Below are 26,705 nucleotides of genomic sequence, written 5' to 3'. Positions count from 1 at the left end.
AAGGCTCGAACCCACAAAACCACGAGATCATGACCTGAAACGAAATTGAGAGTTGGATGCTAAACCAATTTAGCCACCCCAGCACCCCTGTCTGATGTTTTTTTTTCAGCCTAAGGAAAAACCAGTTATCATCTGGTGGGCACCAACTGTGCACGGATTTGGGGCATCTCTGGTTGGCCTCGGGGCTCTAGGAGATGCAGCCACTAATGGTGGTGACTGGCGTGTGGGAGGCTGGCTTCTGGAGGTGCTGCTCGTGTAGCCCAGCTGCTCCACAGCTCAGTCCTTCAAACCAGCACCTACTCATGCTTTTGTTCCAAAACACTACCCCAGGTGTGGCTGCTACAAGCCAGCCAAGGCTTTCATCTTTCATGAAGCATCACCTGTAACTCTTTGACAGCACTCCCCACCTACCTCATGTTTACCGATGCCCCTACCTGACCTCCAGCTGCCTTCAAGCTCCTGGGTCCTACCTGAGCTCACTTTCTGGCAGCTTCTTTTGCACCGGCACCTTTCAGTCTCTGCATCTGGACTGCTCAAGCCTGGCCAAGGTAAGGAGTGCTGGCTGGGATCCAAGGCCTGCTGCTCAAATTTGTTTTACCTTTAATTTAAGGGATTTGCTTTCTTTGCTAGTGTTCTCGCCTCATACACTTGTTGGCCCCTTGCCACACACATTTCTTTGTCAGCTACTCACATATTCCATATCAAAAGCGATCTTAGGCTTATAGAGACCATAATGCTAATCATTTACTGACTTACTGATTTGAAGTTTAATTTCACTTTTATTATGGAGTTACATTCAGTGAACTTGGTTTGATGTAAGTAAATGCTTAACTTTTGATAAGTGATTAAGGTCTGGGATGCATTCTGACATGTTATCCCACTCATTCATGAATCACTCTCCAAATGTGTGAATAAAAATTAGTCTTCCTCTGCTCAAGCATTATCTAACATTTTAATTAGCACGTTCACAATCTCCTTTGACCTTGAGCTATATTAGCTGGAAGGGAATGTTCTTTGCAGATTTCAAAACAGGTTAGAAAGTCCAGACTCTTACATTCTAGCCCTTCGTTTTATAAACTCTTTAGATTCTTTGGAAAACTCCAGTTTATCATTTTGCCAGAGAAGGTTTTCTTTTCTTTTCTTTTTTTTTAAAACAATTGTTGGAAATACATTTTGAAGGAAATTTACTCTTTGCTTAGGAAGAACAGAGTATCTATGTCATTGTTGGCAGTTGTGGTGTGGGATCAGCCAGAGTAGGGCTCTGTCAATACTTTCATGGGACCAAGTTTTGCTTTCATGAGCCCCTTCCTCCATAAAAACTTAAAATTATACCTTATAATTGTATTGGTATAAATACAAATATAATCCAGTTTGGATTCTATTTATTTTTCCCTTTTGAATTTATAAGAAATAAAAACATTTTCATTGGCCTGTAAAAGTTTTGTGGGCGGGCCCTGGGCATTGTGGCTTCTGTGCCTAATGGATGAGTCATTTCTACTTATCTTTATATTTAAAAAAAAATACAACAAAGTATTGACTTAGAAACTCAAAATGTCATGCTATTCCCTCAGCTTTGAATGAAGACGACTCACTTAAAAGCAAGGCTACAACCAGTCCATGGAGCCACCACGAAGCTTACTAGATGATGAGTGTAATTTATAACGATAACATTCAGTCTTGGGCCATATCATAGGTTTATTTCTGGAAATAAATATAAACTGAATGTAAACACTTCTAATATGTGGTGAACTCAATAATTAGAGCCAAAAATTGAGTGGGCAGGGAAAAAACACACTCTGAGAATCAACTTCAGCAGATTCCAGTGTTATGTGACAAAGGTATGGAGATTTGTGAAGGAAGAAAGAGCAATGGGACAGCCTGTCTGATGAGCCACAACCAAAGGCAACGTTTCAGCAGCCTCAGGAAGATGACCCTCCACCTACTTGCTTGATGATGCTTGAAACTAATTTAACTGAGAATGCAGACTTTCAAATCCATAGTTAAAATATTGCTTCTAATGTGAAAACTCCTGAGAAAATGAAGTATTGTACTAAATGCATGATGCAGAATTAAAGATCGCCACCTGAACTTTCTCTGAATGCAGGTTGTGTTGAGGGGAAATGTTCTGGTTTTGCCTAGCTTTTAGAATCTAGAAGAGGCTATGGGAGCTCAAGATGGTTCGTTAGAAGCATAGGTCATCCACTGGCCTTCCCTGAAGGAAGAAGATAGCATGGTGGGGGTGGGATGGGGAAGATACAAAGGGGGACAAGTACCCTTCTTCACAACTGATACTATAATCAGAGTAAGAGGGCAGTGGACTTTCTAAAGCAGTGTTAGAGAGTCCTGGTCTTTTGATGTTGGTTGGAGTGTAGACTGGGATAGGACTGTGGAGATGAGAAGGTGCCATGACTAAAATTAGGCCAAGAGAACCAGCAGGGCTCCTGGTACAATTGTGCAGGTTGTGCACAGCTCAAGGGTGCCACATCTAAGGGAGGGCGGTTTATTTATTTGTAGACATCATAAGTTTGTATATTTATTAAAACAGTTTTCTGGCTGATGGTAGTAGAGTACTTTGTTTTAATTAAATTGGCATATTTTGTCCATTTTCTGACAGATGGGAAGAAGAGAGTCTCTAAATTGCAGAAAGGCACATTTTGTTTAGTATCCTTGTACCCCTTCAGGAAGTTCCTTAGCTTGAAAAAATTCCTGCATTTTGTTCTCATTGAGGACAGGAGTCCTGTTTTGTTTTGTTCCCCGCCCCCATGATTTTTTTCCTATCACATAACATAGGAGCACAGTTTACTGACGAAATTGAACTTTCCCCAAGCTTTGTGCAGTGGCAGTATTGTAGCCAATGAGGTCTATCCGAGGCGTGATTATTGCTAATTGAAATTGAACTTTCCCAAGAAGCATCGTAGTCACCAGCCAAATGTGACTGTTGAGCATTTGAAATATGGCTTGTTTGGATGGAGATGCACTGTATGTGTAAAACACGCTGGATTTTTAAGACAAAGTGTGAAAAATATAAAATAGTTCCTCAATGACAAGTTTATATTGAAAATACATGGGAATGATAATTTTTAATATAATGGGTTAAATGAAATATATTAAAATTAATTTCACCTGTTTATTTTTAGTTTTTAAATGTGCCTACTAGAGGGGCACCTGGGTGGCTCAGTCAGTTGAGCATCAGACTCTTGATTTCCACTTAGGTTGTGAACCCAGTGCACTGGGATTGAGCCCCATGTTGGCTCTGTGCTAAGCGTGGAGACTGCTTGAGATTCTCTGTCTTGCTCTCTCGCCCTCTTGCTCTCTCACTCTCACTCTCTTCCCCCCGCCCCTTACTTCCTCTGTGTGTACTTGTGTGCTCTGTTTCTCTAAAAAATAAAAAGATTGTTAAATGTGGCTACAAGAAACTTAAGTTACATATGTGGCTTGCGTTGGTGGCTCATATTTTTGCTGTACAGAGCTCTGCCTTAGAAGGCTGACTAGAAAAAAAATCCTTGGTAATAATTTATACAATAATCATTTACATTATCTCCAATTTAGTACCCTTTAGTTAATAGTATTCTGATCCACTTCATATTATTTTTAAGAGTTACATGAGGCATAATCTTAAATAGGGTTAAAGAAGAACATTTCTGAAAAATATATGTTTCTTCGTGGCAAAGATGTTAAGTTGAAAAGAAAAAAAATCATTTTTTTATGGCTTGGCACTTTGCCCAGATAATTACAAGCTTTTATTTGGAGAAGAGTGTTGTTTGTTCCTGAAAATCTGCTAGCGTTATTTAAGTAGCCTCATATGAACATAGTGACTCATGTTTGGTATAAGATTTTTGTTTGATTTGATCGCTTCAATTTATATACTGATTATGGTTTTACAGTTGTATTATTTTGTAATAGTTTGTTTTGTAGTTTATCTATAAGATGAGAAAGTAAGCATTGTAAAAGCATACTAGCCAGCTTTACTCAACCAACTAGGGATCTTTGTTCAATAGTAGCTTCTAGATATGTGACTTTTCCTCAGCACCACAGCTTTTCCTAAGGGCATGAGTGAGATGGACCAAAGGAAGGTCAATCAATACACTCCATTGAATCTGGACTGGTCTCATGCTAAGTAGAGATAACCTTGCCTGGGAGTATCTGGTTGCCAGGCCAGGCCAGGTCAGGCTGAGATTGAAGCTGCTTTTGTGTGGAAGTTGTGTGTGTGTGTGTGTGTGTGTGTGTGTGTGTGTGTGTGTGTGAGAGAGAGAGAGAGAGAGAGAGAGAGAGAGAGAGGGAGAGAGGAACTGGATGAGGAAAACAGAAGAGAGGGAGAGGGAGAGAGGGAGAGAAAGAGAACTTTCTGATATAATCTTTCTAAGGACTATCTATTAACACCAATAAAACATCATCTATATTGGGACTTTCAGGGTTGAATCAAACCCTGGCTTGTCCTAAAAATTGGGAGTGAGGTGTGTAGCAGAAATGACAATGTAGAAGAATTCTTTATTGTGTCAGTATTCAGTGTTCCACATATAGGTACTGCTCACATAACACTAATTTCCAAAGCATCAAAGAAAAGATATGTTCATTCAGATAGTACAATCCCAGAAGGGATGCATGAAATATTTAGTATTCGTTTCTGCTTTAGGTTTTAGGATAAAAAGTTATTACGTATTTGAGTAGATGTCAAGATGGGGTTGTGAATTTAACAAAAGAAACCCTTAGATAATTTACACTTCTTTCATTGTGGTTTATATACACAATGGAGTACTATGTGGAAATGAGAAAGAATGAAATACGGCCCTTTGTAGCAACTTGGATGGAACTGGAGAGTGTTATGCTAAGTGAAATAAGCCATACAGAGAAAGACAGATACCATATGTTTTCACTCTTATGTGGATCCTGAGAAACTTAACAGGAACCCGTGGGGGAGGGGAAGGAAAAAAAAAGAGGTTAGAGTAGGAGAGTGCCAAAGCATAAGAGACTGTTAAAAACTGAGAACAAACTGAGGGTTGATGGGGGGTGGGAGGGAAGGGAGGGTAGGTGATGGGCATTGAAGAGGGCATCTTTTGGGATGAGCACTGGGTGTTGTATGGAAACCAATTTGACAATAAACTTCATATATTAAAAAAAATTTACACTTCTTTCAAACAGGTCAAGTGCTCATAGAAGAAGAGACATTTTAGTCTGACAATCAGAAATCTACTACAGTAAAAACAAGGGTCTTCCTAACTGCTGATCCTTACTTGGTCGTCAAAGGTAATGCTTCATCTGCTTGTTTATTTTTATTATTGTTATTATTTTTAATTTCAAAAGTACAGACTTCCCTAAGCTGTGGTCCAAATAAAAAGGTAGCAGTTCATATATCTATCACTCATTATTCTATATTGAAGGCAGAAAACAAAGATATTTTATTTAACAATAAAATAATAACCATGAGCACCTAACCTCCCCATCTCAGGCACCTGAGCCCTCATCCGGGAAAGAAAAAAAAAAGTTGCTTGTTGCTAAAAATCTGCTAGCATTATTTAAGTAGATTCATATGAACACAGTGGTTGTTGTTGGTGGTGGTGGTGTTGTTGTTGTTTAGCACACACTTGATTTTCATCCCCGCTTTTTAAGACTTGGACCGTTCTCTCTCTAGAGTGAGTTGAATGGTGCCCCCTGATAAGGGGTGTTTATGGGAAAGAATTCCTGATATGAACCCAGTCACAGCCTAGGAAACATTTCTGAAGCCTGAAGCCACTGACCTATTAAAATAATTTCACAAAGGATAAGAGGATTTAGAGTCTTGTGTCATGATTAAAAGTTCTGGAGCCTGAATGCCTGAGACTGAACCTGACTCTGACACTATCTGTGACCTTGGACAGGTCATTTTACTTTTCTATGCCTTAGAATTTTCATCTGTAAGTTGGGGAATAATAATAGTACCTACCTCATAAGGGTTGTTTTGAGGATTGAGTGAAATAATGCATTTAAAGCCCCATGCCAGATGTAGAGTAAGTGCTCATGAATATTAGCTATAATTTAATTCTTCTCACTGCTCTATGCCCAAGTCTTTAAAGTATTTGTGCAGAAAATGAAATTGACAACTATTTGTTTCTTTAATATATTTCCGTAACATGTTCTTAATCTGCTGCATTTCCAATGATGTGAAGATATCTGTTGTTATAGTGGCCCCCTCTTTTCTCCAAACTTTGGGGTTCTGCCTTCCTTTTGCTGTCACCATCACTGCCTCCTCTCTTACTCAGTCACACTTGCCCCTACACAAGTACACTTCGTTGCTTTAAGATTTCAGAGGGCAAAAAGGGACTAGTCAATTAAATAAGCATCTCCTGCCCCATCACCATCTTCTGTAATTCCTTCTTCTGTGTATCTAGGAAATTGCTGGGGAATGACATTTAGGAGGTTTGATAGTCGTTTTATTTACTAGAGTTGAGATGAAATTGATTGGTATTTTTCTGCTAAACACTCCCCTGCAGAGGTAAGAGTTTCAAGAACAAAGAAGAGGGTGGCCATAAAGAAAAGATGTTTTAATGCTGGGTGTTAGCCTGTGACTGGAGTGGTTTTCCTCAAAACTGTGGTCTGGCCTCTGGAAAAATCCTTGTCCTCAATGGGGACCTGGCCAGTGGCTGGGGGTATAAGACTGGGGATGCTGGGACTGAATCCAGGTTCTGCCCTGCCAGGAGTGAGAACATGGGCAAATTACTTAACTCCTTTTAATTTTAGATTCCTACCTGTTCAATGAGAATAATACAGCCCATCTTATCAGATTGTTTTGAGAAAATGAGATGTACAGATGAAGCACCTGGCAGACAGTAACCATGAAATAAGTGCTGGTTCTTGCTGTTGTTACTATTAATTCTCTACCTATGCCTTTGCTCATGTTCTCTCTGCATGAATGTACCTTTTCCTCCTGGATGATGTGGAGGACTCTTCTTTTTAGGAACGGCTCACCTTCTTGGAGAACTATCCTCTGATTTTTTTCCAGTGCTGTGAGTCTCACCTGCCTCCATGCTGTCAGGTTTTGTATGTGCTCATGATTTTTAGTGCTGTGTTCACATATCCCTCCCCCCAAACTGTAAGTTACTGTAAACACATGGCATATGTTCAACATCCACTCTTTACTGAATTAACAGTTTCTCTCTCCAACCCTTATTCCTCCTGACCACTTCCCATGTACCTTGCATCTATTTTCATATTCTGGACTCTTAATTTCATGGCCCCTGAGACCCCTAGCTCCCCGCCCATCTTTGTGTTCTATTCAGATGGGCTTTCTTTGGGTTCTCTTTCTCATAGCCCCACTGCTTCCTTCAGTTAGGGCAGCTTCCTCTGAGCCACCTCAGCAGAATCCCTCCTCAGTCTTTCATAGTCCATGTCAAGGCTGCCTCCTAAGTTAAGTCTTAGTTTCTGACTCACCCCAACTCACCTTTCTTCAACTGTACTCAGGATGGCTGTCTAGAAATGTAACAGTACCAATGCATATTACAAATGTGACATCTCAAAAGGTGCTTTGTGGTGACAGTGGTCCTTCTCAGGGTGTATGTAGCATTATGTAGATGTTAGCAACCCTGCTTGGTAAAAGGATTTCTCTCGCTCCTGGGTCCTCATGCTTAGATGTTGTTCATAGAGGATGTCATGAGTAGAGAATTATGTCTCAAAGCACCATCTGAGCCAGCAGAATATGCATGGCACCCATCCTTCCTGTAATTAGGACCCTCTCCTCTTTTATTACACAGCTGTGTCTGCTACTCTGTACTTCTAGAAGCAAGCCTTCTCCTAGTTGTTCCAAAAAGAGAATTTGAGATCCTCGTTCTAGCTTTTGCGTCATCACTCCAATGAAACCATGCTTGTCAGGCTTACATGATCTGATGGTTGGCTAAATACAGTGAATTCTTATTTTAGTTGAGTTCCAGGCAATAGCTAGCATCATTGCATAGTTGCTCCTTAAAACAATTTTTGCTCTTGACTTTCTTAATATCACTTAGTTCTCTTTTTACTGGCTGAATGTCCTGCTCAGTCTCCTTTGCTGGTTTCTCTTTGCTTGCCAGTCCTTGAAGTGTTGACACTCCCTAATGTTGGGTCCTAAGCCACTACCTCTTAGCCCTCCTCATCCCCTGCAAGGTCTTATCTCTTCCTGATGTCAGTGACTGTGTGCGTTTGTGTCTGTGTTGCTGCCCAAATGATAATCATGGTGTTGATGAAGATGATATGTAATGAGTTCTTATTATATGCACTTTAAGGATTTCATTTGCATGAAGTCATTTAATCATCACAGTAAGACTATGAGGTAGAATGATTATTAATCCTGTTTTACAGGTAAGTGCAGAGTTAGGAGCTGACCAAACCGTCTGGCCTTGGATTATGCACTGTTATTCAGTACCCTGCACTGCCTCTTTCAGTTTTACGCTTCTGTCCTTATTCCAGAATATCACTCTTGGATTTCACCCAGGCACCTCAAATAAGTAATATATATTAAGAACTAAACTTACCATCCTGCATGTACTGCTCCTGCTCCTGTGTCCCCTATGTCAAGGATGGCACCAATTCCCCCATTTGGCCGAGCTGCACAGCTGGCCTTCTCTTTGCCTTCATTCTCATCTGCTCTTTAATCAGACAGCAGATTCTCTCCATTCTCTTCCTTTCCCCAGATCCAACCATGTTTTTCTAGCTTCATTGCTACTACCTTGATTGATGCTACTTTCGTCTATGTCACTGTAATAGCTTCATAACTGATCTCCCTGCTTCCTGTCTTGCTCCCTCTGCAGCCGGTACTAAACAGATGATATGCTTTGCTTAAATACCCTTCAGTGCCTCCATACTGACCGCAGCCCAGAGACTTACACCTCAGTGTGGCTACATGACACACATGTGCTTCTCTCTTCTGCCTCAGCGTGTGCACCTGTTCCTCACACAGTGTTTGTGCGGTTCCCAGAGCCTTCTACAAATGGCTTCATCTTTGTCTCTTCACACTCTCCCTTCCCTTTACCTTTAAGTATCTGGCCTCTCCTCTTTACTCCGTTTTGGTCCACATATTATACTCTTAGTTTTTAGCTTTATACGTTTTAGTGTTTTTATACTTTGGATTCTTGTTTTGTCCCACTTGAGTATATTACCCTTTGACTCACATGTATCACACATGAAACCTCCCATTTTCTCTCCCCCTTCCTCTTCCAATTTTTGATAGGTGTGCAATTAAAAATTTTCAGGCCATACAGTGTGCCATTTTAATCCTTATACTCAACTTTAGCATTGGTTCTACAGTTTAACATGTTCTGGGCCTCCTGCCATTCCTTTGCTGTAGGTGAGGTATTTGCCAAGAGCCCTACAAAAAGTAGATGGCAGGGCTAGTATTTAAACCAAAGTTTGACACAAATTTTTGTGTTTTTTTTCCTACTACATCCCGCTTCTTTTGAAAAGAGAAACACATATATATTTAAAAGATAAACAGGGGTGTTTGGGTGGCTCAATTGGTTAAGCGTCCAACTTCAGCTCAGGTCATGATCTTGTGGTTCCCGAGTTCAATCCCCGCGTCGGGCTCTGTGCTGGCAACTAGGAGCCTGGAGCCTTCTTCAGATTCTGTTTCTCCCTCTTTCTCTGCTCCTCCCATGCTCACACTCTGTCTCTCTCAAAAATAAGCACACAATAAAAAAATAAAGGATAAACTATACTGAAAGCAAAAGAGATCAACATAGTACATGGGAAAAGTAAGCAAAAATATAAAAAGATAAAAAAGAAACATGATAAAATAGAAATAGATATATGAAAGAGATTAAAATTCACTTCACTGGCATAAAACATGTAAAAATAAAAATTATTAAAAATTATATGTGGGTACACATGATTTTATATATATATAGATAGATAGATAGATAGATAAGATATTCACAAGCCAATAATAAAGTAAAATCAAATCAAACAAGAGATTAATAAGCCTAGAGAGGGTTAACACTTTTAAAGGCATTAAAATAGGTTAAAAGTCATTAGAGGTAATCTACATTCCTTGAACAAAGGCAGCTATAGACTCTAGCCAAGTATTTAACCTATTTTATCTCATTTGACATCAGGTTCTAGGTCCTTTCCATCTTTCTCTCCTGCAGCCCCCTCATCAGGTGAGCTTTTCTCCAAGGCTGGTCCCTTCAGGGATACAAGAAGGAGGCAGCGTCTCCAAACACCATATCCTCACATAACCACAAAGACAAGAAAAGAAACCATGTCTTTTTTGTGGACATGTTGGTGAATGTGCAGTCCTTTCCAAGCAACCTCTCCTGCAGACTTCCCCACAAGTATCAATGGCTGGAAATGTGCCATTTGCTCATTGATAAACTCACACATAGTAAGAGGAGTCCAATTACAGTGATTGGTCTAAAATAATCTAGATTTCCCCCTGTCCACCCTGGGTCTAGGGATGGACATAAACTCACCAGAAGCACACAGCTATGCAAACCCAATGCAAGAAGAGCATAATCAACCAACAGCATTTGTCATAGGTAGAAACACTAGAAAGACTTTCCCCTTTCCCTTTGACCTGTCTGCCTCTCATTTTTGACTCTCAAGTACCAGTGAGGATCAGGATGGGCTGGGTGAAGACATACAACTTCATGTTTTTTTGGGGTTTTTTTTTGCTTGCAACAGCTGATTGGGGCACAAGTTCCTATTATTAGGTCTATAATTGTATAATTTTTTTATATAATGAATAACATACTGATTTGTCTCCAAGAATGGCCATAATAAATATTTACCCATGACTAATGTGAAATTCTTTTTTTTAATGTTTATTTATCTTGGGAGGGAGGGAGGGAGACAGAGAGAGAGAGAGAGAGAGAATGTGGGGGAGGAGCAGAGAGAGAGGGAGACAGAGAATCCCAAGCAGTCTCTGTGCTGTCAGCACAAAAGCTGACATGGAGCTCAAACTGATGAACTGTGAGATCACGACCTGAGCTGAAATCAAGAGTTGGATACTCAACTGGGCCACCCAGGCACCCCTAATGTGAAATTATCAAGGTATTTATGAGTCAGTGAAGAGACCAAGCTTAGTGTCTGCATGATTTAAATGGATATTTACAAATACACGCATGTGTAGTCATATTTACAAACACACCTGTGACTCTAGTGAGAAAAAATAAATATAAGGTACATGTTAAAAACAAGCATTTCCAATGGCTGAAGAGGGTCCAATATCGTATGTACAGAAATAGACCCCAAATTTAAAATTACTGCCTAGATTTTCATGAAAATGAACACAGAGAAGTGAAGTGTCAATTATAAAAAAAAGCAAATGTATAGAATATGTATAATGTGCCATATATTGTACTTAGCTCCTTATATATATTATCTCACTTAATTCTTATAGTCACATTCATGGCAGATACTACTATTACCTTCATTTTGCAAATGGGACTACTGACACTAAGAGGACAAGGACATTACTCAGTTCACCCTGATAATGAGTGGTAGGGCCAAAAATTAAACCTATTTCTGTTGGCTTCCAAAGCTGTGTGGTTGGTCTTTGACCTCTACTGAAAAGATGGTGAACAACAGACACACTTCCCCTGAAATGTTCCCTTCTTGTTAGGAGCCCAAACTGCTCCCAAGAGCCTCTGGGACATTGGGTTAATAGCTTATCATGATCATTGCTGCTTGAAAAGAATCAAGAAACACTTTGAGAAAATTACACATATCTCATATAGAAGCTCTATATAAAGAACAAACTGTATAAATTCCCTTCTAGATTTTGAAAATATAAAATATTTTAGGTAAAATTTATACAATGAAATGCTTTAGTAGTAAATAATTTTATGCCATTTTCTATTTGAAAAGATGCTGTTTTCATATGTGTTCTATGAAATAATCTCCACCAAAGAGTGCAGCCTTTCTTTTAAATTTATGAATAATTTTGTTGGAGGAAAATATTCACCTGAACTTTAAAAAGAGCTTCAATACATGAATTTATTAAAAAAATTTAATATTAAAAGGCATTTTTATGCCAGTTTATTTGCAAGTTTATAGGCTTAAAAAACCCCAAACTACCATCTTAATGAACTTGAGTGATCAGAGGATTGTAAAATGAGTAGCTCAACTTTTTTAGAAGGCTTGGGACATCAGGTACATTTAGGACAAAGTGGGAACTAGTTGATGAGACTTCCTGTATTTGATGGCTTTGCAACCCCATAGTACTCACATTACATGCTTTAAAATTGTGGCAATGAGCTGCTAAATGTATGTGACTAGAGTTCAGTGTGGCAAAAGCTTTGCCAGTGTTTTACATGCTTTATATAAATCCCTAAGGATAAAACTTCTTGGGAAGCATGATTTCCATCTAGGTCTCTCAGAATGTTAGAGTCACAAAATAAACACACTATCGTATGTGTAAATTTATTGTAATGGATGATCATGCCAAATATTTGGATTCGTGAGCAATTCTCTTAGACTTGAATATATAGATCACCAGCATTTTTCACAGAACTAGAACAAATAATCCTAAAATTTGTCTAGAACCACAAAAAACCCTGAATAGCCAAAGCAAACTTGAAATAGAAAAGCAAAGTTGGAAACATCACAATACCAGACTTCAAGTTATATTACAAAGCTGTAACAATCAAAACAGTATGGTACTGGCACAAAGATGGACACAGATCAAAGGAACCAAATAGAAAGCCCAGAAATGAACCCACAACTACATGGTCAATTAACCTTTGACAAAACAGGAAGGAATATCCAGTGGGAAAAAGACAGTCTCTTCAATAAATTGTGTTGGGAAAACTGGACAGCAACATGCAAAATAATGAAACTGGGCCACTTGATTACACCATACACAAAAATAAATTCAAAATGGATTAAAGACCTAAGTGTGATACATGAAACCATAAAAATCCTAGAAGAGCACACAGGCAGTAACTTCTTTGACATTGGCCATAGAAACTTCTTTCTAGATATGTCTTCTGAGGCAAGAGAAACAAAAGCAAAAATAAACTATTGGGACTTTATCAAAATAAAAAATAAAGAATCAATAATACTAAAAAGCAACCTATGAATGGGAGATGATATTTGCAAATGGCATATCTGATAAAGGGTTAGTATGCAAAATATATAAAGAACTTATAAAACTCAACACTCAAAAAATGAATAATCCAATTAAAAAGTGGGCAGAAGAGGTGAATAGATGTTTTTCCAAGTAAGATATACAGATGGCTGGCAGACACATAAAAAATGCTCAACATCACTCATCACCAGGGAAATGCAAATGAAAGCTACAATGAGATATGACCTTATACCTGTCAGAATGCCTAAAATCAAAAACGCAATAGACAACAGATATTGGTGAACTCTCCCTCCGTTACTAGGAATGCAGACTGGCATAGCCACTCTGGACAACAGTATGGAGTTTCCTCAAAAGTTAAAAATAGAACTACCCTACCATCCAGCAGTCACACTTCTAGCTATTTACCCAAGGAATACAAAAATACTAATTCAAAGGGATAAAAGTAGCCTGATGTTTATAGAAGCATTATCTACAATAGCTAAATTATGGAAACAGTCCAACTGCCCATCAATAGATGAATGAATGAAGAAGAAGTGGTGTATATGTATACAATAGAATATTGCTCAGCCATAGCAAAGAATGAAATCTTGCCATTTGCCATGACATGGATGGAACTACAGCATATTATGCTAAGTGAAATAAGTCAGTCAGAGAAAGACAAATACCATATGGTTTTGCTCATGTGGAATCTAAGAAGCAAAACAAATGAGCAAAGGGTGGGGGTGGGGGAAGGAGAGGGCAAACCAAGGAACAGACTCTGAACTCCAGAAAACAAACTGATGCTTCCCAGAGGGGAGGTTGGTGGGGGATGGGGGAGATACGTGATGGGGATGAAGAGCACACTTGTCTTGATGAGCACTGAGTAATATGCACAATTGTTGAATCACTGTACTCTACACCCTTCACTAATATTACACTGTGTGTTAACTAACTGGAATTTAAATGAAAACATAAAAAAATACTTGAGTATAGAGAGAGTTAAGAATTTTATTATTTTAATGAAATAAAATGTACCAAAATTACTTTGATGTGTACTTAACGCAATACACAATTGTTACTGTGCTGCATGGTAATTAGCTGCAAGTCATAAGAAATTTTAAAATGACTGTCATTTTGCCAGCATGAATTTTTTTGTCAGCACTAATTTTACACAGTCAAATCTAGTTTCTAAAAGCTTCTCTATAATCATACAATTTTCCCTGGATAAGAATCATTCTCTCCCTTCTTCTCTGTCTCCTTTTGCTTTTTCGACTGCCTTTTCCTAAGGTGAAGGGTCCCCCCAATTCTGACCCCCAATTCAGCATTCCCACTCATCATTCCCTCCCCCTTCCCATCCTCATCCAGGGATCCAGCTGCTTGGAAATGCCAGGCTCTGGATTCTGCAGATCTTGAAGCTGTGCCTAGTTTGGGCCCTTAAATGTACATCTCCTGCTTTATTATTAGGGATCTTTATGACATCCCCATATTTTGGTGTGGGACAGAAAGAAGAAACCTCTCACGGGGTGAGAACGTGGTACAACAGGGAGAGGGAGGGTATGTGCCAACGCATTTGACAGTTTGGGGCAAGAGGAATGAGCACAGTGATGGAGATAAAGGATGGGGGAAGGGAGGTGAGTAGAGCAGCCTCTGGGGTCCACTACCTCTGTGAGAGACCCTGTGTCCATACATGTCCCTGGGGCATAACTCTTCCTCTTGGAGAAAGCTGGGAGACGGATAGGCCAGGAGAACAGAGCCACTTGAGTTTTTCTCACCAGCCCTCACATGCTCACCTTTCTGGAGGAATCAGGCAGATTAGGGCCCAGTCTAGTCCTGTCACTTCCTACCTGTGTAACTCCCACTAGTCACCACCCTCTCCAAACCTCATTTTTCCCAATGATGGTTTCCCCATTGGTAAACAGGGATACTCTCTATCTTACACAGTTCTTGTGAAGATTTAATGAAATGAAGCATCCAGACATTGTTTAACACAAAGTTGGCTCTTGACAAAAGTTCTTTTCTTTTTTCCTCCCCTGAAGTACTAAGAAGGCTTCCCACCCTGTCCCATCGTGATCTTTCACCATCTCCAGCTTTCCTCAGTTTTCCCCACCTATATGTATATCATTTCACTTCTGAGGATCAGAATGTTAAAAATAAGTGTGCAAAGCGTTGGGGGTGAGTACGTATGAGACAGAAGATAAGTGACAGCCTCTGGTTCCTTCCCTGTGGGCTGCAGAAGGGAGTGTTACAGTGCTGGAGAGGCTGTCATGGTGAAAGGTAGGGTGTCTTCAGGGCACAGGACCATTTTCCATCTTCTGTCCTTTGTGGAGTGGGTGCCGTGGATGCCATCCTTCCCAAGGCACCTAGGGCCTCTGCCCCATCCATGAGATCTAATGTGCTTCCAAAAGTCCTGTCTAGGGAAAGCCTTGTGTCCTACCCTATGACTAACATAGTAGGCTGGGGAATTTGGGATGTCTGAGAGGACCATTGCTGCACCTTATGCATTTAGCTCATCACTTGTGTTAAGTGCTATAGGCTCACTTCTTGATTGAGCCTGTACTCAGGACTCTACTGCAGTAGACCTTTTCCCCAAATCCATTTCTGGTGTTTGGGAAAAGCCGAGCTGATACTAAAAATGAAATCGGTTCTGTCATAGCCTCTTGGACCCACAGGACTATTCCTGGCTTCTCTTTAAACTGCCTGGTGGTTTACCTTCCCAACTTGATCTTTGTTTAACAACCTACATTAACATTCCAGAAACATTAGGTGGCCTGTGTGTCGATGGTACTTTATTCCCCAGGCTAGAAAAACTCTTTTCTTGGAATGAGATTGCTCTGGGCAGTTTAACAACCCAACCCAGTCATAACCAGCCAGTCAGCGCCCCCCTCCCCACATCTCTACCCACTATATTATACTAACAAACTTATTTAGGTAGAAAACACCCCACCCCCAAATCTATGCTGAGCTAAATTCAGTGAAATTTCTGTGCATACCTCAAGTGAAAACAATTTCATGTTTATGTCAGATTCTAGTAGTTTCAGGGGCATTTTAATAAGATTCCACTACACATGTAGATACCAGACTTTGGGGCAAAACCTTATTAAGAAGCATAAGAAAGCACATAGCTCTCTCAATTGCTAAAGAAAGAACTTTCAGAAAGAATTTCTCAACGGCTCTAAGAAGCCCCAGGCTGATGTGCAAAAGTCCACGCTACCTCCTTCCCTCTCACCCCAGTTCCCTGATAACTGGGAGGCCATCAGAGGAGTTCAGATGACCCTGCATGCCTCATGTGACCAATGAGTAATATAAAGTTAACCAAGTGGGGCGGGGACTTCACAGAGGCTGCCCAAAGGGGCGAGTGAACACGGACACAGAGGCAGAGAGGGAGATCTACCAAGGGTGTGGAATTGTACTTGGCTTTTCTAGTTCAGAAAAGGCATGCCTGAACTCCTGGTTAGGAAAACAACCCAGTGATCAATTCCTCACCGTCGCCACTCTATTCCATCCTTTTTACTACCGGAAAGGCAGGTGCACAAGTTCCTTGCGCTCCATCCCTCTGAGCTGAGTCTGACGCTTCCCTGAAAGCCATACTGCATTTCTTTTCCCATTTTTGTTTCCATTTTCTTTACCGAGTATGAAACTAGTCGCCGCCCGCCCCCTCTGTCCCGCAGATGCCTCCATAGAAGCACACTCTGTACCTTCCGCCGAGAGAAGATGCTCACAGAGATCCGACACCTGTAGGTGAACCCTCCCCTTGGGAGGAGCAGCGGGTGGGTGGAGCTGGCAGGGACCGCCCCACACCCCCCACCCCCAACGCAGACGGCTGCACCCTGGGCGCTCCCACTTTCGGCACCTGTGCCTTCGAGCTCCGGCCAGCTGAAACGTCACCTGAGTGCTCACTGTCCTCCCCATGGAGTGACAAGGCGTCACGCGGCCCGAGCGCCCTTCTGTGCGGGACTGGAGACCTCGCAGACAAGTCCTTGATGCAAAGCCGCCAGCAGCCAGCGGTCCAGCTCGGGGAAGGTGGGGAGGAGTGGGAGGGAGCGCGGTCTAAGACAGGTCTGGAGCCAAACCCACCTCTACTTCCAAAGGGCGTGTCAGGGGAAAAACAGCCGCAGCCCCAAATGGGGGTTTACTTTACCACTTAATGCCATTTTATTCAATCAGCACCTTTACTGAGCACCTTTGGTGTGCCTTGAGAGCTTATAGGAGCTTGGGAGGCCCTAACAAAGTTAAAACGCCTCTGCTCTTCACGGAGCTGTTGTTGTTTCTAGTGACCGGTAATCACATAGGTTCCTGTGAACATTTGTAGGTGTTTTCAGCTAAGGAGGGAAAGAATAGAATTCTGACTTTCTTTGTTTTTCAACAATGTTTATTGATGTCCCAAAGATTCAGAGGGAAGGAGAGAGAAGAAACCTACAATATCACCAAGGAGCTAGTTTCTTTTCAGGAACTTTGGCTTAGCCTGATTAAATCTCTCTGGTATCCCCCAAACTGTAAACAACCCAACAAAGCTGCTTGATAGCAACCAGGAACATCATGCTTTCCTATTGATCAAATCTGACCAGTTGCTACTTAGCAAATAAGGTGACATTTATACAGCTGGACCTGGATCACTTCTTCCCCAAGGGAGTCACACAGGGTCATGAAGAGAGAGCCCTGATTCTGTCCCAGCCTTATCATTGACTATTAGGCATATGACCTTGGGCAGATTTGTTAATGTCGTCAGTCCTCAGTTGCCCCTTGGGTAGAATGAGGGTTGTAAGTACCTCCCTCCTAGGCATGCTGGGAGGCTTCATTGTGATGGCATATGCAAAGTACTTAAACCATGCCTGGCAGGTAGTAAGTGTTGAATAAATAGTCCCAATGATAATTAATGGTGATTACAGCACCTTTCTGAATCCCCCTTCCTTCTATAACCTGAGTGGTGAGTGTGCCGTGGTGAATGTCATGTATTTACATATTAGAAAAATTAAGAAACCTTGAAAGATTAAAAAATTCAACAGACCAGCATTTTTAAAAGCAAGTATGGAGTCATTGATCATAAAGTTTAGAACTGGAAGTTACCTTAGTATTTATGCAAAAAGATACTGCCTCTAAATGAGTATGTGCTCTAAAATCTTTTGCACAAAAGCCGAGAGGATGAGTATGGGAAATGAAATTTAAAGAGAACTTAGAGTGCAGAGTGGGAGACTTCGCAGCCAAGATCCTAGAAGGGTGTGTGATTATTAGCAAACGTGACACAAACACGTTTTTATCACAGCACCGTTGAGGAAAGAGGGAAAAAAAATCCCACCCCACCTGTCTCTTAGTCTGATTCTTACCTGTTATGGAAACTTCCACTGCAATGCCCTTGTCTCAAAGCCTTTACTGTTTCTCTGTTAATATAACAACACAGTCTACTGAGTTCATACACTTAAGTATTTAAGTGTTCTCCACATTAAATTCTTGAAGCTTTTTTCCCTGTGCAACATTATTACCCCAGACCAGGTTTTGAGTCTTTTCCAAGTAAACTCAAGGGGGAGCTTGTCTTGCCGTTCTTACCTTGGAGGCATCCATTTAAAGAAGGCAGGGCTCTCTGCAGTAATAATTTTTGCCACTTCAATCCTTTGTTCCAGTGACTGAGAATGATGACAACAGTCAAATCCTATCTACTTGTGTACACGCTACAGGAGGGCTGAATAAATCTCTTTGTTGTTGCCATATTGTAAAAGCGAAGAAACCAGTTTTTGTGTTCCTAACCCCAGCATGTTGCATTGTGTGTCACCTAGGCATAGGTAGTGGAAAGGCCTGTGCTAGAGATCACTATTCAGGAAAATGTCACCAGATGAGATTGAATTGCATCCTTGTCTGTGTTTGACAGTTTTCATACACATTGAGGGAGGATATGTTGCCTCCTCTCCTATTGTGGTGGCACTTTTATATATACTTTAAAAAGTGTCATCACATGCTTATAACAACTTTGGAAGATGTATAGGATGATTTTAATCCAATTTCACTGATACAAAGCTGAGGTCAGAGTGGGGATAAACGACTGGGGGGAGGGCAAGAGTGAGACAAGCTACTTCCGTGTTACTGGTGTGTGGGGGGAAGCTTGTGCTGGCCTGGTTTTTGTCCCACACTGGACACAGATTTCTGACTGTGCTTATCAGATAAACTTTCGTCTCGTTCAAGAATTTTTGGTAGGGTTCATTGATTCTGGTCTTATAAAAGCAACAAAAGGAATGAATGAGATGACTGACCATACCTGCTGATGTGAACGAGGTCGTTGTGGTCCACATACGTGCACAGATGTGGCAAGGGCAGGCCCTGTGGGTGGCAAGGGCATGCAGTGCATCCTGGTGTCTATTCTTCCTCATTAAGGGAATGTTCAGGGGTGGCTCTGTACCGACCTGCCATGGCTTTCTTCTGAAATCCCTGGCCGGGCCTGGGATGTCACTTCTCTCCACAATCCACTTGCTGTGGTCTTTGGCTCTACACTTATTCAAAGCACAGGCTCTGAGAGCTGAGTTCTCATCATTCACTCCCAGAGAAGGATCTGCCTCCCTCCAAGACACTTAATGGTATTCTGGCTGAGGCTAGGGAGAAGTGCTCTCTTCCCAGACTGAACTCACTGTGCTCACCTTCACTCCAGAGGTTGAATCCTCTTTTTTTTTTTTTTAAATGTTTATTCATTTTTGAGAGAAAGATAGAGAGAGCATGAGCAGGGGAGGGGAAGAGAGAGAGGGGGGGACAGAGGATATGAAGTGGGCTCTGTGCTGACAGCAGCAAGCCCTATGCAAGACTCAAACTCACGAACCATGAGATCATGACCCAAAGTCGGATGCTCAACTGATTGAGCCACCCAGGCACCCTAGAGGTTGAATTCTTAGTGAGCTATGACAGTAAGAAGGATCTTAAAGTCCCATTAACAGGAAGACTCTTCCTTTGCTAAGAATCTAGTAGTGGATGCTCGTGTAGATTCTGATGTTTTAAAACTCCCAGACTGCTGCACCTCCGGATGTTACCATTTTATGTAATTTTGTACCTACTAACATGACCATTGCATAAACACCAATGACATATGGCGATGTTTCTGGAAGTGTGTTCCGTACAAGACTAATGCCGTTAACATGATCTATAAACAAAGGGTTTTATGGTTGTGATAGATTGAGTTATTGGTCCCAGGTCTTTTACCCCTCTCTGGATCCACTTCATCTTAATGCCTCATCATGGACAGAACAGATTTCATCATGCCTTTACTTTTGTCCTGGCCATGTTACTTGCTTTGTCCAGTTGATTTTGGATTAGAGACAGTGTAACAGTTCTCAGACTGGAACTTAAGAGATACGGCCTGAGAACATGTTCTGGCTAACCTGCTAGGCTGAGGAGGGTGAGAGAAGTGTGGAGCACCCAGATCCGCAGATGTGTAGCTTGAAGCAGAGCTGTTTTGGCCAAACTGTAGATCTGTGAGAGTAAATGATTGTTTTAACCTACTGAATTTGGGATGGTTTGCCATCCAGAATTACTGCGGCAATAGGTAATTGATGTAGTGGTCAGAAGGGCTTGGGACACAACGTGTGCTATATAACTCCTCACTCCCTTTTTAAGAGTCATAATGCACATTGGCATATTGAAGACTCTGAGAAGGACTGCAGTAATTAGCACTCCCCAAACTCATTTCATTTCTGTACCTTTGTATCATAAAAATATCCTTTAGAATATACACTTCAAAATTTTTTAAAATTATTAAGGGTAATCTATATAAATCCTAAAGTTGCTATTAAGAAACCTGAAATGAACTCTTAGAACAATTGTTAATGATCTTCAAGCCTTACCAATCAATTAGAGTCTCTAAAATTTTGCTTATTAGTAAGTTCCCATTTACCTTGTCATGGCTGCTGAATTTCACATCAATGACTTGTATGGCTCCAAATTTCTAAATGATTAAAAGCTATTTTCCACTGCTGTTGCCAGCCATATTTCAGAATGATTTTATAATCAGTATAAGAACATTTATTTTTAAATAAATGACCAATGAGTTAAATTGATCAATTTTAATTACTTCCATTTGTGTTTTTTTCCCCCCAAACCATATATCTAATATTTACTATTAAAGTTACTATTAAAGCTATGGTTGAGTCAAAAATGAGAATGAGTTACCTGAAATACTGGTTAATCCCTGTTTCTTCTCATTTTTGAGACATGTGGAGCATGTATAGGAGAGCTCTTTTTCAAGCCTAGCCACAATGCCAAGCACCAAAGAAAACACAGGTTTCAGGAAACATGTAAGTAACAACTCCCTTTTTATTTATTTCAGTAACTATGTGCCATTGTCAATATCTGTTTATATTTTTTAAGAGGCTTTGGCATAAGTATTCATTTCAAACACTCATGAGTGCTTATGTTCAAAACTTATCATTGGCAATGAGGTACATGCAATGATTTATAGTTTATTTTATTCCAACTTTTTGAAGAATGGTCATAGATTTTCAAGTATGCTATTTTAGAAACCATAAATCACTATGACCTAGAATGTTTTAAAACAAAGTGAAAAGTCAGTTGACCTTTTATGCCTTTTCCTTCTCTAAGGTGAGCTTCTTTCTTTACTATATTTGCCCATGGCTGGTTGGTCTATAGTAAGGTGTTATATAAACTGAAGTGTGTTAGTAAAGCTTCATTATTCTTCTTTAGACATTTAAGTGGTACTTTTTAAGGGCATGCTTAAAGACACCCATATCCAATGACAAAATGATCAGAGACTTGAAGAACTTAGTCTATAAGGGTAGAAAGACAAGTGATGAACTTGACCATATTCTGTTCAATAATCTCTCAATCATATCTTGTGTGCAGCTGGAAATTCCTGGGAAATACTTCTGGGGATAGGCTAATGATAAAATGGGGATTTCACATCTTGAAGTGATTATAATTTGCTGCTTAAGGGGATTATAATTAGTGACTTAACCTTAATTTGCTTTTCTTGGGATTTTGTGGTATAATAAAGTTGCGTCAATATAAACTTTTGGAAATTTTTGAATAGAAAATTGCAAAAGTTGATCAAACAACCAGTTAGGTAGCTACACATCAGCTAACCTGCCATTCACCCACACAACCAACCCACTCATCTGCTATGTAGCTGACCAGCCAACCAGTCAACCAACCAACTAATTAGCTAATTAACCAACTGACCAGCTAACCAACTAGTTGGAAATCAACCAACCAGCCAAGCAACTAACTAGAAAATCAACCAAGCAGCCAAACAGCAATTCAGCTAACAAGCCAACCCATCTACCACACACCAGTAATTATTCTAGGCACTGGGGGTATGGAGATGAATAAGATATCATCCCTGCCAATGAAGGTAGATATTTGTAATCTTATTGAAAAATAAACAATAATTACAGAACAGCGTGAGATGGAGGTATGATATGCATTTCCAGACAGAAGTAAAACGTGTTAATTCGGTATTCTTGAAAGAGGTCTACTGTAATGAGTTTGCTCATTTTAGGGATCAGAATTTTGACTGGTTAGTGAGGTAGAGAATACTCAGCCACACTTTTGTCATTTGAAAAAACATAAGAGGTGCTTTAATTTGAGTTTCAAAAAGGACAACCACAAAGACTCACTGTGAATCACTGCCTTTAATCTTTGGAATGATAACCACATACTGTCACTAATCAGTTACCCTAAACATAGCTGTACAAGACAAACCACATACAATATAGAAAGAGGGGGTAGATGTTAATATACAACTCTATCCTCAAGAAATTGTGAAAAACTCTGACCAGCAAGTTTAAAGCAAACTGACCCTGGTCTAATCCAGTTGATATTTCTCCTGTTGCATCAGGTTCAATAACCCTCTGCCAGGTCTCCAGCCTTCCTGGGCTGAGATAGAAATGCCAGGACCTCATTTTCAGTCTCAGCTAATTCACTTGTTCAAGTTTCACTTCGAGTCCAGAGTTTATGGGGATAATTGACTTCCAAAATGCTCTAAGAAGTGCATACTACTTACTACTCAACTTCCTATATATTTCAGTTTGCTTGGGACAATTCCAGTCAATGCCTTTGTTCTAGTGTGATCATTAATAGTGTCTAATGGCAGTGTGGTGAGTGTCTGGGACAGCTACCTATGTGTCCTACTTATCCTATGGGGAAGGGATGGTAGTGTTAGCCTTCAAGATTAGGTGTATGTAAACTAGAAACAGAGAAGAAATGTGGATACCACGGTACTTCCTGTAGAGCATCATTAGTATATTCCTTGGGGGCAGTAGCTTAGAATTCTAAGGTTTTACCATTTCATAACCCCTTCACATGAGCTTCATGAACACACATACACACAAAAGCACACACACAAACACGCACACACACATTCTCTGAGAGTACAGAAGAAGTATGACTAACTGTGTGGGAGCGCTCTTCAAAGACTCAGCAGTGGTGGTTTGAGTTTGGTTTTGGAAAATGAGCAGAGAAGCAGGTAGAAAAATCATGTCATCCCACAGTACAAATGTATGCAAGATGGCCATTTGGTTGTATGTTACTGCTTATGAGTTATAAACATGCAAATTTACAACTGGTTATATATAAATCTACTAGCAGACATGTGCTCATTGGAAAAGTTAGGAGTCCGGATATACAAAAGGATCTTTGGCAAAGGGATCTACCTTAGTAAGTCCATTACCAGCAGGAGCAACCCTACCTCATCCAGCTTTGGTTAGAAAATTGGAGTGATTATTTTGCATGTGCTCCATTGAGTGATACCTCTGCAGTCTTTGGTTAATGATTTTATTCTTAAAAAGATCCAATTCTTTAAACATTTTTTTAATGTTCATTTATTTTTGAAAGAGAGACATTGCAAGTAGGGGAGGGGCAGAGAGAGAGGAAGACACAGAATCCAAAGCAGGCTCCAGGCTCTGAGCTGAAAGTACAGTCTGATGCAGGGCTCACACTCATGAACTGTGAAATCATGACCTGAGCCAAAGTCAGATGCTTAACCGACTGAACTACCCAGGTGTCCTAGAAAGATCCAATTCTTAATTCCATTGCTGTAATCTATACTGAGTTCATTTTTAGGAGAAATTATGAAATGTTTAAAAGCTCACCTTTTTATATTTATTGCATTTATATTTTCGAATTGTTTTAATAATTTATAAATACTCTTCATTTTACTAACACAGATACTCAGAAAGTGATTTAACTTATCCCAGTTTTAGTAAAGAGTCACAGAAATCCAAAGCAGAAATTGAGGAGAATTCACTGGCTTACTATTTGTTTCTCAATTCTGGCAAATTTCATCTCTCTTTGTTTCAGAGGTATAAGGTATCCTTGTGTACCGAGCAAAAGTAACTACACCAAACAGTAAAAGAGACATGAGGTATTTGACAAATTCCGGATTACAAAACATGTTTATAGCAGAATTGACATTAAAATTTAGAGGAACATTTCATACCAGTCTTACTAAATATAATTTTTAAAAAATTAGAGGGACAACATGGTAAGGAAGACAGATCAGGGTATGAGTCTAAGTATGAATTGGAATCAAGTCTAAGGACTCATTTTATAAATTTTATGCTGTGTGGAAAGTCATTTAGTGTTTCTGAGTTTCAACTTCATCATGGATAAAATAGAATAAACTTGTGTTACCCACTCTACAAGGTAAGCAAATGTTAAGTATAACTTATTATTAAGATAGATTAAATATAAGAACATACTTTATCAAGTGGTAGTTGAGGTGTTTGTCTTTAAGTCTATTTGGAGGTATTGTACTTGTGGAAATAACAAATATATCTACCTGCAAAGTTGAGCTTCTTAGTCTGGCTCTATTTCCTTTAGCAACTACACTCCCTCTTTGCAGACTAAATCAAACAAGTTCAGGTCAACAAGAATTAATAAAAGAAATCTGTCTGGGTTAGTAATGGGGGTGAGGGGGGCAGAGGGTACTAGTCAATGGGCACTTCAAAGATGCTAGTCTTTGTAAATTCTCTACCACTGGTTCCTGCTCTTGCCAGTGCCTGAGCTTATTGTTGGGCATAAAGATAAATATGACATAGTTCCTGCACTGAAGAGCTCATAATCCAGTGAGGGGACAGACACATACATAGATTAGTTTCAATATAATGCTATGAATAGTATAATAAAAAGACAGTCACAGAGGAATGTGTAGACCCTTAGGTAAGTCTGACTCTTGTAAGGTTTAAAGAGATATTTTAGGCATCAAGGATACTGTGTGTATCAGAAAGCCTCTGTAAGGACCATTATGGTAGAATTTGTGGGATTTACAAATGGATCAGAGGTATTTGCTTGTAGCATAGCGATACAAGCACAGGTTTTATTGTAGAACAGACATGTGCCTAAAACCTCATTATGTCAGTTACTTGCTCTACAGTATTTCTGAGCCTCAGCTTCTTTATCTGTGACACAGGGGTAATAATACCTAGCTCAGCCCACTGGAGTATAAACTCTGCGAGGACGAGGACTTGGTCCTCTTTTGTTGATTATCTCCATCATTCAGAACTCAGCAAACACTTACCTGTCCTCAATAATTAATTGTTGAATCTGTTGAATAAATGAAGGTAGTTATTTAGCTTCCTGTCTCCACTTGTGCCCTAGTTCTTCCAAAAGCCACAATTAAATCAAGGAGCGATTGGAGAGGGTCCACTGGTTTACTGTGTGCTTCTCAGTTCTGACTTGCTTCATCTTTGTCTTCCAAATGGCCACTTCAAAGGTACACAGTGTCCTTATTATTGAGTACAAATAGCTTCATTCTACAGGAGAAGGTGAAAGGTGGAAGAGCAGGCTGTGTTCATGACACTTGTGAATACCCATGTCGTCTGCCATCTTGCAGTGCCCATCCGCACTGAGAAATCTGCAAGCATCTGAAGATGCAGCTCTGTCTATAAAGATGGTATCAGCATTCTTACTTTTTCTGTTTTTCAATATTTTAGAGTTTTTTCACACATGTACAAGTTTTCTGAAAATAGCCTTTTCCCAAATCGTCAAACAGAAAATTGTAAACGTGCTGGAATAGATCCTGTATCAGGCTACCCCTTTAATGCAATTCTCACTTGATGGGTTGACATATTTCTCATTTCACTGGAAAGCTGTCACACAAGAATTTCCCTAGAGAGTTGGTAGACCTCCACAACTTGAAAGCTGGGTCTTGGAAAGACAAATACCTCACGGATGATTCTAACACCAAGTGTAGTTCTCACAACTGGGCACGTGGTGGCAGTGCCAACTAAGTGCCAACCTAATAGGTCAGGGTACACACCAATGTGCTACCCCTAACTTCTTTTTTATCCATTCAAAGTTTAGGACCTATAAGAGGTGTCCAGTCAATCTAATGGGTTAGGGTAAACTTTGCTAATTGAAAACAAGGCTGTAGTGAACATCTTAATAAGTTTCCTACTCTAGTTTATGACATTATTAGGATAGGCCTATAGTTAGGTGACCCCCCCTGGAAAGGTGAAAAATGAACATATCTGCAGTGTCCTAGGGTCATCTTACATCCATGCCACATTAGTCACACACTTTCTGGGCCATATCCCAGAACAAGTTGTAACCCTGAACTTCTCCACCTCTGAGATGTGAAACTACTCTCTGATCACAAACACCTACTGTCTCCTTTTCACTGTTACTACAAAGGCTGTGTTCTATCCAGATCACAGTCTCTTGAGTTCTTCTCATTACTCCTTGATCCAATCCAGGCACCAGGGTCCAGCAAGCA

At 40.2% G+C, this 26,705-nt stretch overlaps 1 protein-coding gene, 1 long non-coding RNA gene and 1 other non-coding gene across 3 annotated transcripts in view; 2 read left to right on the top strand and 1 right to left on the bottom strand.

Moving 5' to 3' along the window:
* Positions 1-16,951, bottom strand: part of MCHR2 (melanin concentrating hormone receptor 2) — a 48,861-nt gene extending 31,910 nt beyond the window's left edge. Inside the window, exon 1 of the mRNA XM_015072572.3 lies at positions 16,857-16,951. The gene's annotated coding sequence lies outside the window, so the exon portion shown is untranslated. The remainder of the gene's footprint in view (positions 1-16,856) is intronic.
* On the top strand, positions 2,826-2,963 carry LOC113599015 (U4 spliceosomal RNA). Its single transcript, XR_003419760.2, has one exon. It is a non-coding gene; the product is annotated as a U4 spliceosomal RNA (small nuclear RNA).
* Positions 16,952-20,920: 3,969 nt separating the features above from the next.
* LOC128315569 (uncharacterized) overlaps positions 20,921-26,705 on the top strand; it is a 122,792-nt gene continuing 117,007 nt past the window's right edge. Inside the window, exon 1 of the long non-coding RNA XR_008298444.1 lies at positions 20,921-21,270. This is a non-coding gene — a long non-coding RNA (uncharacterized LOC128315569). The remainder of the gene's footprint in view (positions 21,271-26,705) is intronic.

This window comes from Acinonyx jubatus, chromosome B2, assembly GCF_027475565.1.
Source record: "Acinonyx jubatus isolate Ajub_Pintada_27869175 chromosome B2, VMU_Ajub_asm_v1.0, whole genome shotgun sequence".
Taxonomy (NCBI): Eukaryota; Metazoa; Chordata; class Mammalia; order Carnivora; family Felidae; genus Acinonyx; species Acinonyx jubatus.
The sequence above is the reverse complement of the archived record's forward strand: the minus strand, read 5'-3'. Positions and strand labels throughout refer to the sequence as shown.